The sequence below is a fragment of the Saccostrea cucullata genome, unplaced genomic scaffold, assembly GCF_032062105.1.
Source record: "Saccostrea cucullata isolate Sc308-1 unplaced genomic scaffold, CSIRO_AGI_Scuc_v1 ctg1313, whole genome shotgun sequence".
Lineage (NCBI taxonomy): Eukaryota > Metazoa > Mollusca > Bivalvia > Ostreida > Ostreidae > Saccostrea > Saccostrea cuccullata.
Genome location: NW_026921841.1, coordinates 94,032 through 101,258, shown reverse-complemented (window position 1 = coordinate 101,258; position 7,227 = coordinate 94,032). Strand labels below are relative to the sequence as shown.

The 7,227-nt window shown below is 33.4% G+C and overlaps 1 pseudogene; it reads right to left on the bottom strand.

Annotated features, from left to right (window-relative positions):
• Positions 1-414: 414 nt before the first annotated feature.
• Positions 415-3,887, bottom strand: LOC134260809 (uncharacterized; annotated as a pseudogene).
• Positions 3,888-7,227: the final 3,340 nt, after the last annotated feature.

The following is a 7,227-nucleotide window of genomic DNA, read 5'->3' as shown; positions in this document are numbered from 1 at the left end:
CATTTTACGTTAGAGTGATGAAGTAAAATGAAGGTGAGTCCTATATAAGAACAGTGTTAAACATTGTTTGTGGTATAAAAAACTTGGGATAAAAAGAATCTCACATGATTTGTATTAGATATGATTTTTATCCAACTCGTTGAGTGTTTTTATCCCCTCACCAAGGCACGGGGGTAAAATCCACACAACTAGTTGGATAAAAACCATATCCAACTACAAATCATGTGAGATCCTATATTTATTCAGTGAACATTATCAGCTGAAATAACTAATGTAATCACCTTAAAAATTCGAATCCCACACTTATCCTGCTGATGTTCAAAGGTGTTTTCATCTTCACAGTCTGGCAGCCATCTCTCACCTTCACCCCTTCTATAATGGAAGATGGGGGTTCTGCTTTCTGCAGTAACAATCATTTATTAACAAGGTTCTTTTTCTTATTACATGTAATGAAAATTAATATTGTATTATTATGAATTGGAATTACAAAAATCATGCAGTATATCAACTCAAAGCAGTTTGTTTTATAATATATCTTTTAATATTGTCATATTCCTCTACCTTTCTCAAGGGCATGGATTCTGAATTCAAACTGGTCTCCTAGACCATGGTTGTTGACCAAGTGATGTACCATCCAATCTTTAAAATCCCAGACATTCTTGACAACCTTTGATTCCTTTATGTAACTTAATTTCTGTAAAGTCTTTATCAGTTCTGAAAGGAAGGGAAACAACTTGTTGTAATTTGTACAGAAACTAGGGATGTCAACGAATAGACGATTATTCGACTGTCAGTCGAATGGACTAACGATCGAATAATGAAACAACATTCAAATATTTAAAAATAAATGCAAGAAAGAGGGTGATAATGAAATTTTCATCTCAAAATTAAAAGAAATGGCCCTTTCTCAAAGTATACGGCTGTATATTGTACGTCCTCAGACGAAGAAGAGCCCAAACACAGTCACAGTATATGAATAATTTTCCGCATTGTACATAACGAAAATACAATTACATACCGCAATTATCATTTCTCAATCACTGACGCTTTTTTGTGTCATTGTACGCATTGAATTATGCAACACTTTAGTGGACTATGAAAATTATTTAATTGACTTGTACCAATTATATTTATAAACTCTAGAAATTTCAAATGCTTAGAAACACACAATATTTGTATAGCCATGAAGTCGTAAAGTTCAATAATTATTAAAACAATAATCTAACATAAAAGATACAATGTATTTTGATATATAGCTTGGGCAATCATTAATTGAACAGTTTATTTAACATTTTCATCGATCGGAGGTGTGGAAAGTGTGTCTTAACATTTGCCCATTTCCAATTTAATTCAATTTTCCAATTTATTTTAATTAATAAGCTTTCAAAAACACTTTGCTATAAGAAAAAAGAAATGCTCCAAATAGTCGACTATCGTTCCAATAATGCAGTTGAATGTTTGACCAAGGAAAATTAAAATTTTGACATTCCTCACAGATATAAATATTAATATAGTTGTTCAATTATATAGATTGGTTGTTTAATTTATTTGTAATGTATTTCTTTAACACACGTCTGTTCTCAATTTTTAAATGCAACATGCATATATATCATTGTTCAAATCATATTGTATTCTAAAATTACCTTCTAATGTCAATATATCAGCTTTTAACAAGCTGGAAAAATTGGAAAACATGACATCGATGTCTTCATGCGTATGACCAATGGGTAGCATATGCAGATAACACTAAATAATTGAAAAAACAATGACTATACTACACTATAATAATTTGAGAGTTCATATTGCAAAGGAAAATAATTTAATTCTGGTTGTAAGATGTCACTGGAATGGTATAAACATTTAATTATGACAATTTAATCTTTAAAAGAATATTTGTTTGCCCTCTCCAAACTTGGGTTTAAAAAATGGGTTGATAGGTAGGTGGAAAATTTTAATAGACTTTCCATATTATTACTCATAAAATAAATTATTAATTTTTACCTCTTCAAAAATACCAAGGTGAACCATAATGCCAAGGAAGCCAAGAACAATCTTATTTTTGTTATCAGATGCACTGTCTGTCTGCAAGTGCAATTCCCTTCCCAGGCAGTCTTTGTAGTCTGCAAATATATATACACATATATATATTACGTTTTAACAAGAAGTGTTGTATTTTTACTTTATTTTCATATTGATTGCTGGACACTATGACGCCAAGGTGTAAACATTGCAATGTATATGACGGTTACCTTTATATCATCAATGTAAGGTGTTGTTGCAAGAAAATATCTTAAAAGTTAATGCATGTATATGGAGAGAAAGTATATACATGTACAAACAAATCTTTATGCCATACTAAATGTTTGAAATTTATAAATTACACAAGATGGGAAAAAGATTATTAAAAAATTTAATACAGCATAGTTACCAAGTAGAGTTTGCAGTAATACAGTCAGATTGAGATTGGAGTCGTGAGGATACTGGAGAAGATCAAAATACCCATATCCAACTTTCCGTGCTCCTGATACCTCTGTATAGTGTATAAAATATAGGTACATTTTACAATGATTATAAATGAGAAAACTAAATATTGTAAAAGCAAAGTAGGAATAAACATTAATTCTTCATCTCATATTATCATAATAATTTAAATAAATTCACAATTTATTTGCTAACAACCTGAATCTCTGTGTACAAGCAAGCCCAGCAAATGAGTCCTGACTTGCTGGAGGTTGGCAATCTGCTTAGAATTCCTAGATTTTGAAAAAAGAATGGGAATGTTTGTTTTTTTCTGGTCCATTCCATCCATGATAATAGTCAGGCATTTGCTGGGATACAACCTTGACACTTCTCTCCTCTCATAGTAAGCTTCTTTTTGTCTCCTGCAACATCATAATTATTATCAGGGTGAGAGTCGTGCAAAGGTGGCACTTTGAAAAGGGGTTTTCCTGTTAACAAAAAATATGGTCCAAAATACTGGTTGAACAGCTGAGATGTTAAAATTTAGGGAGATACATGTAGATGAAAAACATTGTTAAAATAGATTCTAACCAAACACTCAGGCAGATATTAGGCTGATATAGTCTCTATTGCAGGATAATTTACTATCTAAGAGAGCTAGGCCAGAGAGTTAATTTTACAACATTTTCTTATTGAAGGGAAGCACTTGTAATATAAAGCTGATTAATTATATGTTATGCATTTCAGGAATGAATTAAAAAGGCAACACAAGGTTTATTGTATAACCTGGGTTGGGGCAGTTTATGCTTTATAAACCATGAAGCTCTTCATGACTCTTGACATATTTCATCAGCTTAATACCAAGAAACAGAGAAGATTTTCAATGAATTAATGCATTTTAACTATATAATCAATAGAGCCCCACCCTAACACCAGAACCCCTGACCCAAGGGCAATTTTGAAAGGGGCATCCTTCGTTGTCATAACTATATACATTGTATAATAATAATACTCAGAATTAGCACAGCAGATTTTTTAAATTTCAAATACTGCATTTTCACTCTTTATTCAACATAGCCCCACCATAGTACCAGAACCAATGACCCTGGGGCATTGAATTTCAAAATTTTTGTTTCCCTTCATCATATACGCTGAAATTTTTTTCAAAATTTACGAATGCTGAACGCTGACAGACAAAAAGATACTGTAGCAGGTGACCTACAAAAAGTACTAACTTTAACCACTGTTATATGTGGAAAGGATTTATTCCATATCTTCAGAAAGGATGACTTTGTCAGGGATTGAGAGTCAAGGTCAGATGCCATCATTTTCCAGACCTCTGTCTTTTTCATCCCTGCTGGAAGAGTAATCTTCTCCTGATGTGGCATGTGTTCCCCAATATCATTTACAAAGTTCTGGAACCATCCAATGCTCTCTGCCATAAAAGTAATGATATGTATGTACACATAAAATAATTTGAATCAATATCTAACATTATTGATACATGTGCATGTACATATACATTCATGATGTACATGCATGTGAAATAAACAAAATAAAGTAAACTTAGTCAAATGGTAAAACTTTTCAGTCTTAAACTATATCAGTCCAGAACTAAGTATCTGATTCTGATAATGTTTAATATTTATCCCATGTTTAACCCTTTATCCCCTTGATATAGGTCATGTGATAAGTGGAGTTCTATATAAGAACACTCAGTGTTAAACATTGTTTTGGGTTTAAAAACATGGGATAAATTGAATTTTGCAGAATTTTTATTGACCTAGTCAGTCGTGTAATTTTATCTATAAAACCAGAATAAAAGTCATAGTAAAGGTTCCATTAACTCTTACTTTACATCATCACCAATCTTTTTCAACCAATGACCCTTGTTTAAAATATATATGCATGTATTACAGCACAATCTTTTCAGCTGTCAAAATCATGTTGACATTCGCGTGATTTAAAACGAAAGTAGAATGGTAGATGAATACCGTTCCCGATCAGAATTAAGACGAAGAAAAACAGAAATAAAAAAAATCGAGGCGGGGGTTTAAAATCGGGGCGGGCGGGGATGAGAATCTAGGAATATTTTTAATATGGCCTTAACTACATTTTGATTGTCAGTATAAACAGTTCTCTTGCTAATCTTATCTGTAGAAGGAATTAAAGTTGTCTCGAGTGCTTTCTTCCAGGTAGAACTCTTGAGAGCTTCCTCGGAAGTCCACATATTTTGCACTACATTAACTGCGAGTTCCACAATGTAACCAGCCGATGCATACTTGCTTGCATCCGTAAAAACGATCCATTGTGGAATGAAACTGCCTTTAAGAAAACATTTAGATGTTTAGATGGAAAACATTGTAAATTGCACAACCAGAAGTTAAAGTCATATACGCTATATGAACGCAGAATTTTGTGCGAAACAAAATGATAAATAATTTAAAACACATGAAGTGTAATGAAAAATAATACTTTCCACAAAATTATACTATAGATGTCGTTGTAATAACAACACAATTACTGGTAAACAATATCTATGAAATAAGAATTCAGTCTTTTCATGAATATTGATGAAAGAAGTGCGTAAAAAGTAGGCCTATATATAGAAACACATGTCCACGGGAAATCACAGACAACGAGGTATGTTGCATTTTGACAACAATTATTCATATAGGGTTAATATGCGTCATAACAGAGAAGATGGTTGATACTGAATACATTAAAAGATAAGTTCCATTAAGTAAGACGCTTGCCATCCACGTCAAAAGTGAGTATCTCAAACGTCCTACCTTGTTTTCTTTACGCCACGCGTGTTTATCAATCTAAAAGTAGCGACGGCGTCACGTGATGGATTTATTTTAAAAATAGCTATTTTTCTTTCCTTGCAGATAAATCAAAAATTGTAATTTGATCACTTTGTAACGCGTTTAATTGTAATGGTGTAATTTACAGTATTTTCGTAACTTTTATTGATAAACAATTTATATAAATTTCCAATCGTATTTTAACTGGCACAAGTTATAGCGTGTATACTTTTAAGTTCAGTCACAATTTCATCTGAAAGAACAATACAAGGATCCCAAGAAACTGAATTGGCAATGACTATATGCATAACTCTTGTCATAATAGACATACATTTCCTAAAGATTGCTGGAAAGAAATTTTTTCCAGCTATGCTAGCTAGAACACGTGGAGTAATTTTCTCAGAAGAAATAACTTCCCAGATTCTGCCTAATAATTTATCAATATTGAGGTATGAAAAGCATACCATGTATAGTATCTCAAGAGAACCCCAACCCTTCCATAGATTGACAGGGAGTCCATATACTCTTATCCTCTTTAAGCACAAAACCTGCTGAAATTAAGTCTGCTTTTATAGCTGAAGACATAACCTTACATGATTAAAGATCGTTTGCTGACCCTTAACTATCATCTAACTAAACAACAATTTTATGACCTTTTGTTCTCCAATATTTCAACGAAGGCTTGAGCAGTTGTGTAAAAATAAAAGGAGCAGAGCTCAAACCAAAGAGAATAATATGTACTTTTCCAACAAATATTGTTAATGCAATGGATTTATGTCCAAATGATGATAACCGCTCTGAAAAGATCAAACTTGAACAAAACGTAATCTTTCTTGCAAAGTTTGATAGCGCTGCTTACCTCCTCTAACTTCAATTTATTCTTTTCGTTTTCATGTCCGAGATCCAAAATAAGTCTTTTCTTGCATGCAATTGTTCTTTCAAATAAGAATTGTTTTTTTACTGAACATCCTTTAACCGTTTGTAAATTAGCATTTTCTTTTTACAAGAGGATATTTCTTTTAATATCTTTTACCAGTTAAGGTTCTTTTGTTATCTGTGGAGGGTCCGGTTTGTGTTGAAGTTGGCTTGCCGATCGCGAAAGAGGTTGGCTCTTTTTCTTGAGGGGACGGTTGACACTCCAGTGCCCGAACCCATTGCAATACACGCATTGGGCTGGTTGTATTCTGTATGGGCTTGGTTGTGATCCGCCGAAGTTCCCGTATGAGCTAAACTACCTGGTGTAAGGAGTAAATCTTTAGTGCAAAAATTTGCTACTATCTGTACAAAAAGGATTACAGTGGACCTTCATTTATCCGGACGCTTTCGTTCCCAGTCAATTTGTCTGGATATGTGAAGCATCCGAGATATCTGAATCACCAGTTAAACAAGACAGAATAACATTTTAAAATTTCGTTCCGATGAAAAATCGTCCGGATACTGAAGCATCCGGATATCTGGCGTCCGGATATCTGAAGGTCCACTGTATTATAATTTCTCTTGTCAAACCTTTTCCTTTTAGCCCTGATACACTAGAGGGCATTTCGGATGCGCCTCGAGTATCAGACCCAGACACCATGTCAATTCATGGTAGCAGGGAAGAAAAAAGAACACTACTTGATTCTCCAGAAGATCAAGAAAGTCGTGTATCAAGAAATGACACATATCAAAGTCACAGATCTGAAGTCCAGGACGAAGTTTTGTGAGAGGAAAAAGAACCGTTTTTCCAAGTACACTTCTAATGCAAAAACAACAGAAAAAAAGAAACAATGTAAGTAAACTTACTGAAATTTTCAGTGCTGATGCTTCATCTACAGATACCACAGACGTTGGACTGTGTCTGGATGTTAGCCAGAAGGAAATTATCTTCAAATTTTGGAGATCAGAAAATCTGTAGCTCTCTGCTTTATCTGTCCGAAATTTCTCAAGCACAGAGCTACAGTTCTGTAGCTATTCAAACAGT